Raw genomic sequence first — 18,097 nt, forward strand, 5'->3', positions numbered from 1 at the left:
GTCATCAAGGCGAGGGATTTGTTGAAAACTTGCTCACCTGGTGGGGTTGTACTCGAGAGGCACAATACTCAGAAGGGCATAGGAGACAAATGACTGCAGCGGCTTCCCACACCGGCTAATCGGCGTGAAGACAATAGGATCAACGGAAGGAGAGGAAGTGGAAGCTGGTGATCGCGCTGTCAAAATTGAGAAGGTAAATCCAGAATATTTTCATGAATTTATTTAGTTCAGTGCACACCAACGCGTTTCAAAACCGTCTGTTTTTTTCATCAGGCCTGATGAAAAAAACAGATGGTTTTGAAACGCGTTGTGTGTGCACTGAATTTAATTCATGAAAATATTCTGGATTTACCTTCTCAATTTTGACAGCGCGATCACCAGCTTCCACTTCCTCTCCTTCTGCAGTTCCTCTTTATGTCACAGTCTTTCTTATATAGACAATAAACATTTATTTGTTTCTTTTATTATTTTTTTTGAACCTAGCCTATTTTATAGAATGTGCACTCCCTGTCCATCAGAACAATTTTTCACATCATCCTCTGACCCTATATATATATATATATATATATATATATATATATATGTAATGGGGCAGCCGTGATTAGTTGCAGGCAGAGCTCGGAATCCTATAATTACTTTAGTTGCAGCGTTTTGCCCTGGTGAGTCATCATTGAAACTGCAGGATTTAGATGATAACAGAGAAAAGGGAAAGTAGGACGCTTCAAGACTTTAATAAGCATTTTCCTACAAATTAAATTTGGTTGAAAACTTTTTTCTTGGACTTTGCAATAACTCTTCACTTTTTAACCCTCTCTGGCTTTGTGTGTATATATTTCTTTCATGTCCTACAAATGAAACAATAATAATAATTAAATTAATAATAATAACAATAGCAATAATTGACACAACCAATTTTCATTTGTACATTGATTTCCTCCTCGCATTTAAAGGGGTACTCCGCCCCTGGCATCTTATCCCCTATCCAAAGGATAGGGGATAAGATGTTAGATCGCCGCGGTCCCGCTGCTGGGGACCCCGGGGATCTGCCACTGTGGCACCCCGCCATCATTACTGCACAGAGCGAGTTCGCTCTGTGCGTAATGACGGGCGATACAGGGCCGGAGCAGCGTGACGTCATGGCTCCGCCCCTCATGACATCACGGCCCGTGCCCTTAATGCAAGTCTATGGCAGGGGGCGTGACGACCGCCACACCCCCTCCCATAGACTTGTATTGACGGGGGCGGGCCGTGACATAACGATGCTCCGGCCCATGTAACTTTTTTGGGTTTTATTTTCATGCAGGGCAGTTTACTGTAAAACCGACATGCTCCCTTAATTCTGTGGGTCAGTAAGATTACAATGATACCCATGTTTATATAGTTTTTCTCTTATTTTACTATTATAAAATAAGTCAAACTTTTTTTTTTTAAACAAAATAACTATGCTTAAAATAACTCTATTTTGCCCTCTATAGCTTTTTTTTATTTTTCTGTGTATGAGTCTGTATGAGGCTAAGTTTCTACTTGTTTTTTGTGCGTTCCCCCCCCCCCCCAAAAAAAAACCCCACCAAAACAGGGGCCAGATGTTAGCTGTAAATCAATGAGAAATCGCAAAATTCTTTCTCCACTTTGGGTTTTTCAGTTTTGCATTTTTCAGTATTTTTTTTCATCCATTTGGCGTTTTTTCATTAATCCATTTGACGTTTATTTCATAAATAATTTTTTCCCATCCCTACTGTCACGATTCGGCTAGCTGGATGTGGATCCTCTGTGTCAGCGAGGGATTGGCGTGGACCGTGTCGGTGGACCGGTTCTAAGATGCTACTGGTATTCACCAGAGCCCGCCGCAAAGCGGGATGGTCTTGCTGCGGCGGTAGCAACCAGGTCGTATCCACCGGCAACGGCTCAACCTCGCTGACTGCTGAGAAGGCGTGGGACAGAAGGACTAGGCAGAGGCAAGGTCAGACGTAGCAGAAGGTCGGGGCAGGCGGCAAGGTTCGTAGTCAATATGGATAGCAGAAGATCTGGAAACACAGGCTTAGGACAACACTAAACGCTTTCACTGGCACAAGGCAACAAGATCCGGCAAGGGAGTACAGGGGAAGTGAGGTATTATAGCCAGGGAGCAGGTGGAAGCTAATTAGGCTAATTGGGCCAGGCACCAATCATTGGTGCACTGGCCCTTTAAATCTTAGAGAGCTGGCGCGCGCGCACCCTAAGGAGCGGAGCCGCACGCGCCAGGACATGACAGCCGGGGGCCGGGACAGGTAAGTGACTTGGGATGCGATTCGCGAGCGGGAGCGTCCCGCTATGCGAATCGCATCCCCGCCGGCAATGTCAGTGCAGTGCTCCCGGTCAGCGGGTCTGACCGGGGCGCTGCAGAGAGAGGAACGCCGCGAGTGCACCGGGGAGGAGCAGGGACCCGGAGCGCTCGGCGTAACACCTACTGCAGGGAGAGATCGGCTGACCGGCGCATATGTAGTTTCCTCGTGCGCTGTTTAATGTCTGTTGCCTGTCACTGTGTCCTCACTTTGCTAAGTGGTCAGTTGTAGCTTTGATCCGCTGTATAAGTAGATTTTATCGCGATAGTCCTGATCAGCCCGACTGAGCTACCGGTAAGCTTTCACTTTCCTAAAGAGTTAATAGCGTGCGGCACAATGATCGGTGCCACACGCTATTAGCCCAGGGTCTCGACTATCATTAGCTGTTGGGACTGACCCGATATGACGCGGTATGACGCGGGGTCACGGCGTGACCCCGTTTTAAATATTGGGACAGGGCATTGGGTGTACAGATTCGCCCTACGTCCTTAAGAGGTTAAAACAGCTCTCCCTGCCAATAAGGAGGCAGCATAAGGGTGATGTCAAAGCCACTATAAAAGCCTATGCACATAGCTTCAGCAGCCATTTTAGAGATAACAGGTGTTAGATGAAGATCTCTGTGAGGGAAAGTTAGCAGTGACAACACAGATAGGAATAGCGTCACATATATATAATAATTTGTAGTAAAGCAGCAGAGCAGCTGGCTCTTAGGATATTATAGGAGATGCAGTTTTACATCTGGAGGGCCACACTTTGGAGAGCCTCAAGCTATATACCCCAGTCAAGCCAGTGCCAACTAGATTACAACCTAGATAACCACATCTCTAGCATGTGACTGTAATAAGGTTGCATGGACTCCTAAATGATGGAGGCCCAAGGGCATTGACCTCAGTGTTATAATCTGTATATGCATTGTCAAAAATGTGATGTCACCAAAAAGCAGAACCTCCAGAAACATCAATGGGAACCTTGGCCCAAGTGTTGGATAAAAAAGTCTGACTAATACCATCGATTGGATGATAGGGTCTTGTAATGATATGTTATGGTGAATGCTTTGTCAATACTGACCTAGCCCGATATAGTCGGGTGAAGACATTTCCTTTTCAGCACTTTTTATCTTTGTTTTTGCAGAATTTCCAGTATCTAAAACAATCCATGTAAAAGAAGAAGAACAGACAACTTTGCTATTTCAGAGGAGTTTGACATGGAAAAAGCTTTATATACTATGGCTAAACCTTCCTGATACATTGTTTGTCAGGGGTAAATTACTATTCTAAGAAGCTGTGAAGCCATCTGCCTCCTGTTATTATTGATCTAGTCAGTCCTGACAAATGGGCAGAACCCAGACATTGTTCCAGACATCAACTTTTTAAGTATAATGTAAGGCCCGGGAAGACCATGGTGCAGCGCCATCATTTTTGTGAACATCAAACTATTCTGTGACTATTATAGTTGCATATGGACTTTAAAACCTTCTAAAGTCTATATGGGATTGGTTTAACATAGGTTGAATAATAGAATATTTTAGATTGTTATCTTATACTGGACAGGATCACATGTTTTCTGGGATCTGATACATTTAAACAGACCCCTATTTATTGTGTAAGAGAAAAATGATTACAGTGCAGGAGTTTGTAATTTGGGATGAGCACTGGCCAATGGGGGCCTTTTTGGGACCCAAAGTGTTCTGCTTGGCTTCTTGGCTACCGTTTCTACTGTAGGTGTTTGGGCACTAGAATCCATTTTCTTTAAAACATTAAAACAAGCTCCCATTTAATGTATACAAGAAAAATTATTACAGTGTAGAAGTTTATAAAATAATAATTTTTCTACATGATTGTATTTGGGATGAGGATTGATCCAGGCGGGCTTAATTTGGGACACAAAACATAGTGCTCTGCTTCTTTGGCTGCCATCTTTATTGTATGTGTCTGGGCTATGCTATAAAGGGGCACATCACCATGATGTAAATTACTACACAAAGGTGTCCACCCACTAGATATGTCGCTAGATCAATGTTTTTTCCAAACCCAGGTGCCACCAGCTGTTGCAAAACTACAACTCCTAGCATACTTAGACATAGAAATTGTCACTGCTTTTTTGCAGCATTTTTGTGAGTTTTCTAATGTTTTTCATGCAATTTTTTCCCACCCATAGACTACTATGAGAGAGAGAGAGAGAGAGAGAGAGAGAGAGAGAGAGAGACATGCAGAGGTTTCTTGAAAAAAAACAAAAAAACACAATAGTCTCAGCATGCTGCGATTTTGGGAAACCCAAAAAATGCCACACTCTAAACACTCTAACCACACTCTAACCGCCACACTCTAAACCGCCAAAAAAAAAAAAATGCTGATATGCTGATTTGATAATTCCTTGCCAAAATCTGGCGGCTCTGTTTTTGACATGAAAAAACGCAGTGCGGCATTAGCAGCATTTTTTTTTTAGGATTTTCACTCTCAAAGAAACCAAATGTAGACTTAGCCTTACACAGTCAAACCTCCAGTTTTGTGGCCATAGCAGTAGCTATCACCCGCCCATGCTCAACGTTTCTCACTGAAAGTCTCTTTCAGTTGCCTTTAAAGAAAAAAAGAAAAGCATTTCTCTCCCAACACCGATCCCGAGCCTCTAATAACAGCTTCCCGGACAAGATAATATAGAAACGTAACATTTCATGTGAAATTTACTTATCGCTATAAAGCAATTGGAGGAGTTTGCGTTGCATTGACGTGTTATGGAAGAGACAAGGTTAAAAGTAACACATTAAATTACACAACATTTGACAGCATAGAATCAATAGTGGCAAAACCTGTAATTCAATAGCGGCTCAGGGCAGAGGATTCAAGACAAAGGAGTCAGGATGTCAGGTGAAATACTGAGGCGAAAATCCTTATGGCTGAGTCTGCAGGAGTATGGAAGGCAGAACGTCTGGACCGAGACTGAGGCAGAAAAAGCGGCAACAGATTGTAAATTGTACACTCCGCTCCGTGTCCTGACCTGGACGAGCAAACTTGTTCTCTTTCCAGAAATACCTTTTAGATGCCTCCAGCATCCAGGAGGATGGAGTCAGATTTATGTTCTCCTGAGCCGTATGCAAAGAAATCTGCTTCAGCTGCGGGGAAGACTGTCAACCAGGACTTACCGCTCATGTATACGGCTTCCCGGGCTCACGCCAACCAACGCCAAGGTCTGATGCCAATCTCCAAGATCTCTATGTGTTGTCCTGACTCTAATGGGGGAGATTTATCAAAGTTGTCTATGTCCCGCATCAATATAGACCAAACTACAGAGCGTTAGGCCGGTCTATTGTGCGCCTAATTTTTTAAAAAGTCGGAAGGCTCTTGATAAATTATGCGCACAGACTTCGGGATCTAAGGTTTGGACTGCATTTAAAGGGGTACTCCAGTGCTTAGACATCTTATCCCCTATCCAAAGGATAGGGGATAAGATGCCTGAACGTGGGACCCCCGCCGCTGGGGACCCCCGTGATCTTGCACGCAGCACCCCGTTTATAATCAGTCCCCGGAGCGTGCTCGCTCCGGGTCTGATTAGCGGCGACCACAGGGCCGACGGCGTGTGACGCCACGCCTCCGCCCCCCGTGTGACATCACGCTCCGCCCCTAAATCCAAGCCTACGGGAGGGGGCGTGATTGCTGTCATGCCCCCTCCCAAAGGCTTGCATTGAGGGGCAGAGCGTGACGTCACACGGGGGCGATCAGGGATCTTATCCCCTATCCTTTGGATAGGGGATAAGATGTCTAAGCACCGGAGTACCCCTTTAAACCTGCTTCAGTATGGTCTGACGTTTCAGCATATTTTCGCACGATGCAAATTTTCGCCAAAAATTCGCAATTGATAAATTCAGCACCAATGCATTTTTTTTCCATCTAAAATTGCCTAGAATGCATCATGTACTAAAAATCCTCTAAAGAAAATGTTGCAAAAAACCTTTTTACATATTTAGACTGCGACTTTCTGTGTGACAATTTTAGACAGGTAAATCCTTTGATACATCTCCCCCTATGTATCTATGAAGGAGAATCATTGTCCTTGTTACAATGCCATTTAAAGGGAAACTGTTGGTACAAGCTATTAGTGCAGGTGACACTGATCATAATGATACTTACCTACCCCCACCCCACCCCACGCGATCTCTATGCAGCATGCAGTGTTTGTTTAGAATGCTGGGTGCGGGCGGCTGGGGTCGTGATGTCACGGCCACGCCCTTCATGATGTCACACCACACTCCCTCAATGCAAGTCTATGGGAGGGGGCGTGGCGGCCGCCACGCCCCCTCCCATAGACATGCATTGGGAAGGTGTGGTGTGATGTCACAAGGGGTGTGGCCATGATGTTACAACCCCAGCTGCCCGCAGCCAGCATTCGGAACAAAAAACAAAACTTACAGCCAAAATAGGCTGTGTCCCTAAAGGGTTAAGTATATAACATGACACAATAGAACCTGTACATCTGTTTAAAAAAAAAAAAAAAAATTCAATTTAATGGGTAGTTTAGTGTGCAATTTGAACAGTATAAAAAATAACTAAAAACTAAGTAAAACAAAAAAAAATGCTGGAATACATTAAGTAAATACATAAACAAATAAATAAGCAAATAAATAAACAAATACATAAATAATAAATAAATAAACAAATAAATCACAATAATTTGTATTCAGCCCTGAACTTTGCAAACATTTTTAATTTAAAAGCTATTTCTGCTGCCTGAAACAAGTCTCTCTATACATTCACCTACAAAATGGCCTGCCTGACATGTATTTGTTTTGACTTGCATCTAAACAATCACAATCTACAAAAAAAAAAAAAAAAAAGAAATACAAAAAAAATAAGCTTTGCCCACTGGAATGCTAAGAGGCCAAAATGAAAAACAGAGGTGATTACATCCAAAAACAGCGCCACCCCTGTCCTCAGGTTGTGTGTGGTATTGCAGCCTAGTTCCTTCTAAGTGAATGGAGGCATGTTGTAATACCGCACACAACACGAAGAAGAGATAAAAGGGGTACCCGGGCATGCTGGGAGTTGTAGTTTTGCAACAGCTGGAGATACCCTGGTTAGGAAACATTGGATTAAGATGACAAGACACCCTACTTTTGAATGTATTAAGCAATTTTTAGCAACATACAGCAAGTCTAATCGCCATAACGAACTGTACGCACTGCACGAAGCTCACTTTCTATTGCATTGTGCATGTTGTTCAGAGCATATTAGAAGAAAAAAAAAACTGGATGCAAGGCAAAAAAGCAATAGGCCTTATACCAGGAACACTTCCAAAAGGTAGCAGCTTGTGTGAGGCAGCGTTATGCGGTAAGCCATCATTTCTATGGATGGAATGTTCTATGCCAAAGTCAACTTTATGATAATGTTTTACTACATCGGAGCACAGACTGATGACCATTCTGCACACCGATACGCCATAGCGGTGCCAGCTCAGTGAGGCAACAGTGGCCTCTAGTGGCCACAGCTGTGATGCATTATTTATTTGATGTTGGAGTTTTTGCTATAGATTTTAATTGCTTTATTAAAAATATATATATATATTTTCATTATTTTTATTTTTTTTTAATTTAAATTTCATTAAAGAAAGTTTGCGATATTAACAAAAAAAAGTTCAGACTGGTTAAAACTTTACTGATGCGACATTGATTGGTTTGTTATAATTTTTTTTTTACATATGGTACAAAATGGATAAACCACAAGACAAATATTTGCAATAAGTGTATAATCATCCATGCAAAACATGTAAAATAGTACAAAAAAAATTGTAAAAAGATCATGTATGAAATGCTAATATAATTCAAATATCTCATGAATAAAGCAGCAGAATTGTGCCATGGACGTAAAGTGGTACTAGGTCACCACTGATTGATGTAGATTATGTAGAAAGTTATACAGGATTAAGTTGCTGGCACCCGCTTCCAATTGTACTCTATGGCCCTGATTTACTGTTGTAAACCCAACATGTTTTGTCGGGTTGTGCGCCCGATTCTGGCGCAGTGTGCCAGAAATTCTGTCTGCGCCAGAATTTGTGCCAGAATTAATAGAAATCTGACTAACTCTCAATTTTACCAAGAAAACCCCCAAAAGGGGCGTGGCCGATGGGGGAAGTGGGTGTGACCTTCAAAAAGGGGGCGTGTCCCCGACATTTTCACAAAAACCCAACACAGAAAAAGGTTGGATGTTTTAATGCACTGTATTCAATAAAGCATTGAAGACCCGATCCTCTAGTTGTGAGTGCCACCTGTTTTCTATGCCTCTGGTTGAAAGTCGTATCTTTATTACATCCCTGTCTCTTCATTACACACCCCAGTATTATCATTACACACCCCCATCTCTTCATTACACCCCCTGTCTTATGATTACACTCCCCCTCTCTTCATTACGCTCTCTGTCTCTTCCTTACACTTCTGACTTTTCTTTACACTCTCTGTCTCTTTATTATACACTTGTCTCATTGTTACACTCATCATCTTTTCATTACACACCTCTGTCTCTTCATTACACTCCCCATTTCTTCACTACACACCTGTCTCTTCATTACACTCCTCCCCTCTTCATAACACTCTCTGTCTCTTCATTACACATCTGTCTCTTCATTACACACCCCTGTCTCTTCATTAAACTCCTCATCTCCTTATAACACACCCCTGTCTCTCCATTACACTCACCATCTCTTCATTACACACCCTGTCTCTCCATTACACTCACCATCTCTTCACCATACCCCCTTGTCTCTTCATTACACACTTCTCTCTTTATTACACACCCCTGTCTCTTCATTACACACTCGTCTCTTCATTACACACCCCCATCTCATGCATGTCAACGAGGCTCATTTCCTTAGCCCCAGGTGCTTACCGTAAAGCAAATCTCAGGAGCCACCATCGTAGCGGATCAGGCAAGATGGCCAACCAATATTCCTGTAAAAAAAATTAAGTCTGGTAACAAAAAATGTCACATTAAAAAAACAAAGATTGACACATCTCTTTAAGACTCTATTTGATCACTAACAATGAAAAAAATGAATTCAGAGTTCCTCTTCCAATTCATACAGTCATGAAGAACATTTTTGCAGTTCTTCGCCCTCAGGCAGCTTTATTCTTTTAAATGAATAAATAAACATTCTCTATTACTTGAGATGTGACCGGCTGCTGTACGGTCCAGCATACCTAGAGGCAAAGTAACTTTCTATCACAACTTTTACCTAATTTCCTGTCTGTTCAGCGGGATATATATCACCTACAGTTACCGCAATGACATCTTCTCTTTGATCTATGTTCTCATTTCCTAAGGTACAAAGGAACAACTCCGTCCTTAGGATTCCTCGGAACGAGTTTACCCACGCCACTTTGAAACTCTTCTCCGTGTTCGAGAGCTATAATAAATTTCAGAAAAATGGAAACGTCAATTTAAGCCAGTTATTGTTTCCTTCAAAATGTTCAAATTGTCTTAAAGGGGTCTTGTGAGGTGAGAAAACGATGACCAGAGGCTGGACTGGGGACGGGGTTCAAGTCTCTCATATATACCCCTTTATCCTTTGGGTACTCCTACTAACATGAGTCCTTTATTTTCATCAGGTTAGAACTATGTAACTATAAATGTGTCTAAGAGCAGTGGTCTCAAACTGTGGCCCTCCACAGTTGGCTGTCCGGGCATGCTGGGAGTTGAAGTTTTGCAACATCTGGAGGGCCAGAGTTTGAGACCACTGGTCTAGAGGGTGTAGTACAAAGTGAAGAATACTTTGTTACTCTTTGAGTCCTCTCACAGTCTTGAGTCTGTATGAGGGGTTCCTTGTCCATCATTCATTCACAGGTGGCGCCTTCATTACATTCCCCTGTCTTTTCATTACACTCCCCTGTGTCTCTAATAAACACAACTGTCTCTTTATTACATTCCCCTGTCTCTTCATTACACACCCCTGTGTCTTCATTACACTCCTGTCTCTTCATTACACACCCCTGTCTCTTCATTATACTCCTGTCTCTTCATTACATACCCCTGTTTCTTCATCACACTCCTGTCTCTTCATTACATACCCCTGTTTCTTCATCATACTCCTGTCTCTTCATTACACACCCCTGTCTCTTCATTACACTCCTGTCTCTTCATTACACACCCCTGTCTCTTCATTACACTCCTGTCTCTTCATTACAAACCCCTGTCTCTACATCACACTTCTGTCTCTTCATTACACACCCCTGTCTCTTCATTACACTACTGTCTCTCTAATACACACCACTGTCTCGTTATTACATTCCCGTCTCTTCATTACACACCCCTGTCTCTTCATTACACACCCCTGTCTCTTCATTACACACCTCTGTCTCTTCATTACACTCCTGTCTCTTCATTACACTCCTGTCTCTTCATTACACACCCCTATCTCTTCCTTAAACTCACCATCTGTTCATTACATCATATTTCTTCATTACACACCCTGCCTTTTCATTACACTGCCCTGTCTCTCTAATACACACTGCTGTCTCTTTATTACATTCCTCTGTCTCTTCATTACACACCTCTGCCTCTTCATTACACTCCTGTCTCTTCATTACACCCCCCTATCTCTTCATTAAACTCACCATCTCTTCATTACATCCTTTTTCTTCATTACACACCCCTGCCTCTTCATTATACTCCCCTGTCTCTCTAATACACACTGCTGTCTCTTTATTACATTCCCGTCTCTTCATTACACTCCCCTCTCTCTTCATTACACACACCCTGTCTCTTCATTACACTCCTGTCTCTTCATTACACGCACCCTGTCTCTTCATTACACTCCTGTCTCTTCATTACATCCCATTTCTTCATTACACACCCCTGTCTCTTCATTGTAGCCATTACGCCCCCTCTCATAGACTTGCACTAAGGGGGCAGGGCATGATGTCATGAGGGGCGGGGCTATGACGTCACAAGCTCCCGGCTCCAGCGCTCGGAACATTTTGTTCCAAACGCTGAGAAGCAGAGTACCCCTTTAACTTAATCTCCAAGTCATCCCCCGGTATTCCAATTAAAGGGGAGGGTGTAATACTAACTTCCAGTTGTTTCTCTATTTCAATGTACACTTTGGACCAAAACTCCTGGATTTTATCACAGACCCACAACATATGTAGGAACCCTACTTCCTCTCTACCACATTTTGGGCAATTACTATTTTGTCTCTTACCTATTTTATACAGAAAAAGCGGAGTATAATACAGTCTATAAATAATATTACATTTCACTATTCTGTGATTATTATTCTGGGGAAGCTGGAAATCCTTTTATAAATCTTCTCCCACCGTCTATCATCTATCAATCCCAAATCATCTTGACATCAAAAGGGCAGGGGCTCAAGCCCCTTTCAACCTTTGTGTGCATGTCCCTGATATTCGGGAACTTCCATGTTTCAGATCTTGTCTCGGTATATGAATCAGTGCTGTATAAACATAAGACCTTTGGGGGCATTTATCATTGTCTTTAGAGATGTTTTTGTGTGGAGATTTGTCTCCATTTAGGTGCAGCGCTGGGCCTTAGGCTCCTTTTTTTTTTTTTTTTGCTCCTTTTCGATTTACACCTTTTTAAAAAAAGAGCATACAGGCCAGATGTTAAAGGGGTTATCCAGGAAAAAAAAACTTATTTTATTTATCAACTGGCTCCAGAAAGTTAAACAGAAAATCTTATTCCTTTCAGTACTTATGAGCTGAAGAAGTTGAGTTGCTCTTTTCTGTCTAAGTGCTCTCTGATGACACGTGTCTCGGGAACCGCCCAGTTTAGAAGCAAATCCCCATAGCAAACCTCTTCTACTCTGTGCAGTTCCCGAGACAAACAGAGGTGTCAGCAGAGAGCACTGTTGCCAGACAGAAAACAACAACTCAACTTCAGCAGCTGATAATTATTGAAAGGATTAAGATTTTTTAATAGAAGTAATTTACAAATCTGTTTAACTTTCTGGAGCCAGTTCTTTCCTGGAATACCCCTTTAAGGGTTAGTCTTGTGTAGTGATAATGAATTTATCAACTGCGACTTTCGCAAAAAAGTCGCAAAACCCCCCAATAAGGCGCAATTCTACACCAGCCCAGACCTAGTGTATCTTTTTGGTGTATGTGAAGAGTGAACTTTCCAAAAATGTGTATCCTCCACAAAATGTATCACTTGTCATGCGACCAAAAAAATAAAATAAAATAAAAAGAACTAAAAAATGAACTAAATCACACACATCTTAGTAAATGTTCCCCCCCTCCCCATTATCTTTCTGTTAATCCTACCTTCTATTAATTTTCTTATAAATTCAGGTACAGTACGAAACACCAAACCCTTTTCTACTGTGTTCCATTATACTGACTTTTAGCATGGTGGATATTATAAATGATCACATTGCAAGGGTAAAACAAGGTCAAAGAAAAAATTACAACTAGTGTGGTTAGAGGTATAGGAAGGCACCAAACGCTTGCATGAATCTCAGGGGTTAAAGGGGTGAAAAACTTTTTTTATTTTTATTTTTTAAATCAATTGGTGCCAGAAAGTTAAACAGATTTGTAAATGACTTCTATTAAAAAAATCTTAATCCTTCCTGTACTTATTAGCTGCTGAATACTACATTGGAAATTCTTTTCCGTTTGAAACACAGAGCTCTCTGCTGACATCATGAGCACAGTGCTCTCTGCTGACATCTCTGTCCATTTTAGGAACTGTCCAGGGTAAAAGGAAATCCCCATAGCAAACATATGCTGCTCTGGACAGTTCTTAAAATGGACAGAGATGTCAGCAGAGAGCACTGTGCTCGTGATGTCAGCAGACAGCTCTGTGTTTCAAACGGAAAAGAATTTCCACTGTAGTATTCAGCAGCTAATAAGTACCAGAAGGATTAAGATTTTTTAATAGAAGTCATTTACAAATCAGTTGATTTAAAAAAAAAAAAAAAAGTTTTTCACCGGAGTGCCCCTTTAATAGTAAAAGCCAAACGGATGTAGCTTAACCAGACCAACACATGAGGATAGGCCTGGGCGTAGGTGCTAGGATATAAACGAAAAATAGACTAGTATACAATGTATGTAAGAAAGAAACAAAGTAAATCCGCACTACCCGCCATATTCGGCTGTCAGAGCTCCTATATGGAGAGTCACACCGGACCGAAGCTGCAGAGACGTTGTAGCGCTCAGAGGTATAACCGGTTATTTAGCGCATTCGCGCTTCATCCGGCCTTGAGGCCGGATGAAGCGCGAATGCGCTAAATAACCGGTTATACCTCTGAGCGCTCTAACATCTCTGCAGCTTCGGTCCGGTGTGACTCTCCATATAGGAGCTCTGACAGCAGAATCCAGGGGTGAGTGCGGATATACTTTGTTTCTTTCTTACATACATTGTACAGTATATTCGCTGTCCTCCAAAAACATGACCATTCGTGTCCAGCGCAGACGCAGCCCCCCGAACATGAGTGGCGCCATTTCAGGAGACCGTTCCGTCCATTTACAGTCAATTTCCCTAGGACAGTTTTGTGATTTGACTTTTTTTGCAGACCTGTATTATATCGCGTACGGTGTTCTGCAAATGTTGTTGACTGGAAGAGTTGGTTTTATTTCTGTATCTGACAGATCAACCTTTTCAGTTCTAAAGTAATAGCATTATGTAGCTTTCAATGTGAGCGTGTTCATAGGGTTTAGTGGAAATGGATGATGAATAGCCAGTTTCCCGGGTTACATAATGATACATAAAGACCTGTGCCGAAGCCTTTGAGTCAAATGAACACATCACAATGGAAAATGTTATTTTGTTTTATCTTCAGTGTTCTACAAAATCATTTCCAGAAGGATGCCGCAATTTACATAGAAAAAAACATCTGCAAATAAATTTTGATATGTTTCAATGACGCTGTCAATGCTGTTGTGCACAAGTGGGTTTAATCCACTGCTGCTTGAAAGGCTATTACAAGGGAAGGTGTATAATGCGGATAATGCCGATCAGCCAGCCACCATTCATTTCAGAAAGAAATCAAGACGTATTCATGTGGAACCTTACAACGCATGCCGTGTTATGGAGGTAAAGTCTTCTAAATGCATTACATTGAGAGAGGAATATTGTGCCTTTGGTTTTTCAGCTTCTGAATCCCCTACCTGGTGACAATGCTAATCCCCGAACTTCTCCTCCAGATGGGAATGTGGGTGCACGCCAGGAACTAACAATGGAATACAAATAAAAGGTTTTCTGTGCCACTGTTCAACACGTTTCAGGGTCATCCTGGCCCCTTCATCAGAAAGCGGGTGACACATACATGAAAAACAAGGGAAAGAAGCCACCGGAGGAAATGTAAGGAGAACGCCTAGTGATGTACTCTATGCTGTTTCCTCTCGCTAAATGGGCGGTAAAGTATCAGGTTGGGGGCGGTAAAGTATCAGGGTGGGTGGTGGGGAACAGCAAGCAATCTCTGCCTAAAATACACCCTGTTCCAAATTATTATGCAAATGATATATAAGTGTCACAAGGATGAAAAATTTTGTTTTTCAGTTTAACTCATGGATGGCATTGTGCTCTTTTGATCACTGAAAACAATCTCGGACACCTGTAATAATTAGATTGCCTGGTGAGCCCAATTTAAAGGTGTACTCCGCTGCTCAGCGTTTGGAACAAACTGTTCCGAACGCTGGAGCCCGCGCCGGGAGCTTGTGACGTCATATCATAACAAACACCTTTAGTAGTTTTTCCTTAAAGGGGCACGCCGCTGCTCAGCGTTTGGAACAAACTGTTCCGAACTCTGGAATTGGGAGCTTGTGACGTCATAGCCCCGCCCCTCATGATGTCACACCCCGCTCCCTCAATGCAAGTCTATGGGAGGGGGCGTGACGGCAAAGCACCATTTTCAAGCCATATGGGGAAGAAAAAGGATTTCTCTGCTGCCTAAAAGAGTGAAATAGTTCAATGCCTTGGATGAGGTATGAAAACATTAAAGATTTCATGAAAACCTAAGCGTGATCATTGCACTATTAAGAGATTTGTGGCTGATTTAGAGCACAGATGGGTTTGTGCAGATAAAGGCACATTGAGGAAGATTTTAGCCAGATCCATGCATCGGATCAAGAGAGCAGCTGCAAAAATACCATTACATAGCAGCAAACAGATATTTGAAGCTGCTGGTGCCTCTGGAGTCGCACAGGCATCGTGATGTAGAGTCCTCCAGAGTCTAGCAACTGTGCATAAACCTTCTATTCGGCCACCACTACCCAATGCTCACAAGCAGAAACAGCTGCATTGGGCAGAAAAATACATGAAGACTAATTTTCAAACAGTCCTGTTTCCTGATGATTGCTGTGCAAACCTGGATGGTCCAGATGGATGCAGTAGTGAATGGTTGGTGGATGGCCAACCTGTTCCAACAAGGCTGCAATGTCAGCAAGGTGGTGGTGGAGTCATGTTTTGGGCCAGAATCATGGAAAGAGAGCTGGTCGGCCACTTAGGGTCCCCGAAGGTGTAAAGATGACCTCTGCAAAGTATATGGAGTTTCTGACTGACCACTTTCTTCCCTGGTACAGAAGGAAGAACTATGCTTTCAGTAATAAAATAATCTTCATGCATGAAAATGCACCATCTCATGCTGCATCAATGGCTGCTATGGGGATAAAAGGAGAGAAAGTCATGGTGTAGCTTCCATCCTTCCCTAACTTAATCCTATTAAAGGGATACTCTGACCCTAATACATCTTATCCCCTATCCAAAGGATAAGGGATAAGATGTCTGATTGCGGGGGTCCCGTCATTCAGCACCCACCTTTGCGAGCTCTCCGCAGTGCTGGAGGCTTCGAGTGTGCAGCGTGACGACCACGGGGCTGGAGTTTTGTGCCGTCATGATACTCCGGCCCCGTGGTCGTCACGCTGCCAACTCTGACCCTCCAGCGCTGCAGAGAGCTCGCAAAGGTGGGTGCTGAATGACAGATTGCAGGGATACCCAACGGCAGGACCCTGCGATCAGACATCTTATCCCCTATCATTTGGATAGGGGATAAGATGTATTAGGGCCGGAGTACCCCTTTAAGAACCTTTGGAGCATCCTCAAGCAAAAGATCTATGAGGGTGGAGGCAGTTTACATTCAAACAGCAGCTCTGGGAGGCTATTCTGACATCTTGCAAACAAATTCAAGTAGAAATTGTCCAAAAACTCACAAGTTCAATGGGTGCAAGACTTGTGAAGCTGCTATCAAATAAGGGGTCCTATGTTAAAATGTAACGTGACCTGTTAAAATGTTTAAAAAGTCAAAATGTTGTTAAAAGTTTGATTGAAATAGCTTTTGATTTCAGTAAATATGCTGCAAACAGAACAAATGACAATTTTCAGTTTTTTACAACCTATAAAGTGTTTTGAAACTTACTGTGCGTAAAAATTTGGAACAGTGCATGTAAAAAATTTGTTTAAAAAAAATCCTGTTATCATTAGGAGAATTGTTCAATAAAATTTTTATCATATTCTTAATAGTAAATGAGAAAAATATTTACATAATAAATTGGAACAGGGTGTAGTGACAATGGGGGACATTCATCAATGTTTGCTTATGTTTTGCTTTTTTTAGTAATTTTTTTCTTACAGTTTTTTTTTTTTTGCTTATGTGCGACTCATATATCAACTGCTTTCAGCCTGTTGATAAATTTCTTTCACGTAAGCAAATTTTTTTTTATGCTTTCGTAGTTGCTTTTTCTGCTCCATGTCTGAGCTGGAGTAAATTTAGTAGATTTTTTTCATGTAATGCGATTTTTTTGCGACTTTCGCACTTGATAAATCTCTGACCACTGCAAGTCAAAAATCACTTTTTGCTTTGGTAAGCAAGATTTTTATTTTTTGCTTAGGACACTGCACAATCAAAAAGTCACAGAAAAAAGAGAGTAGTCGCAAGTGCAACTTTTTTGCGACAATTTTAAGCAAAAAAAAAACTACTAAATGCTTTGATAAATGTCCCCCAATAAGACTGAATTGGAGCACTGCTTCTCCCGGATTCTGCTAACTGGCTATGATTTCATTTGGTTATCCAGCCCCCCCTAAAAAACATATCACCTATTTACAGGATAGGATAAGGGGCATATCATGGGGGATCCAACCACTGGGACCTCTTTGATCACTAGAACAGGGGCCCTGGCTTTCCCAGCTGTATGGAGGGACAGAAGCCACATGTTTCATGCACTGTCTATGGGTTAACCAATGATACCCAAGTGCTGTGCTCGGGTATCTCTGCGGCTCCTATAGACAATCCAAGGAGGGGCAGATGGCGTGTGTCGCCTAACGCTTTATAACTTTGGAAGAGCCAAGGCCCCATTCTGGAGAACCAGTTTGGATGAACTGGAGACAACCAGCTAAATTCCATCATTACTCATGAAGGCACCAGATGATTGCATCAGCATTGTCTATACCTCCATAATGCATTGTCTATACCTCCATAATGCATTGTCTATACCTCCATAATGCATTGTCTATACCTCCAAATAAAATCTTAATCCTTCCAGTACTTATTAGCTGCTGAATACTGCTGAATAATGCTGAGTACAGACCCATATGGACTCTGCTACTGAACAGGTTCTGTGCACACGTTGTTTCTTGACCTACATGACCTCTTGAGGGAACTGTGCACACTGCAGAATTCCTGCAGCAGAGTTTCTGCCATGAAAATTCCAGACTCCAGACTTGGAAGAAAGAATGGACATGCTCTTCATACTTTTGGCGCATTTCTGCTGGGAAATGCAATGCCGTCAATGGGGACAGCGCATGTCTATGCAGTCCTACCACAAATTCAGAAAGGTGGCA

At 42.2% G+C, this 18,097-nt stretch overlaps 1 long non-coding RNA gene across 1 annotated transcript; it reads right to left on the bottom strand.

Moving 5' to 3' along the window:
- Positions 1 to 714: 714 nt before the first annotated feature.
- On the bottom strand, positions 715 to 9,689 carry LOC130295310 (uncharacterized). Its single transcript, XR_008848767.1, has 3 exons — positions 9,540 to 9,689; positions 9,194 to 9,255; positions 715 to 845 (listed from the first exon to the last, which is right to left on the bottom strand). It is a non-coding gene; the product is annotated as an uncharacterized LOC130295310 (long non-coding RNA).
- Positions 9,690 to 18,097: the final 8,408 nt, after the last annotated feature.

The sequence above is a fragment of the Hyla sarda genome, chromosome 11 (genome assembly GCF_029499605.1).
Source record: "Hyla sarda isolate aHylSar1 chromosome 11, aHylSar1.hap1, whole genome shotgun sequence".
Classification (NCBI taxonomy): Eukaryota; Metazoa; Chordata; class Amphibia; order Anura; family Hylidae; genus Hyla; species Hyla sarda.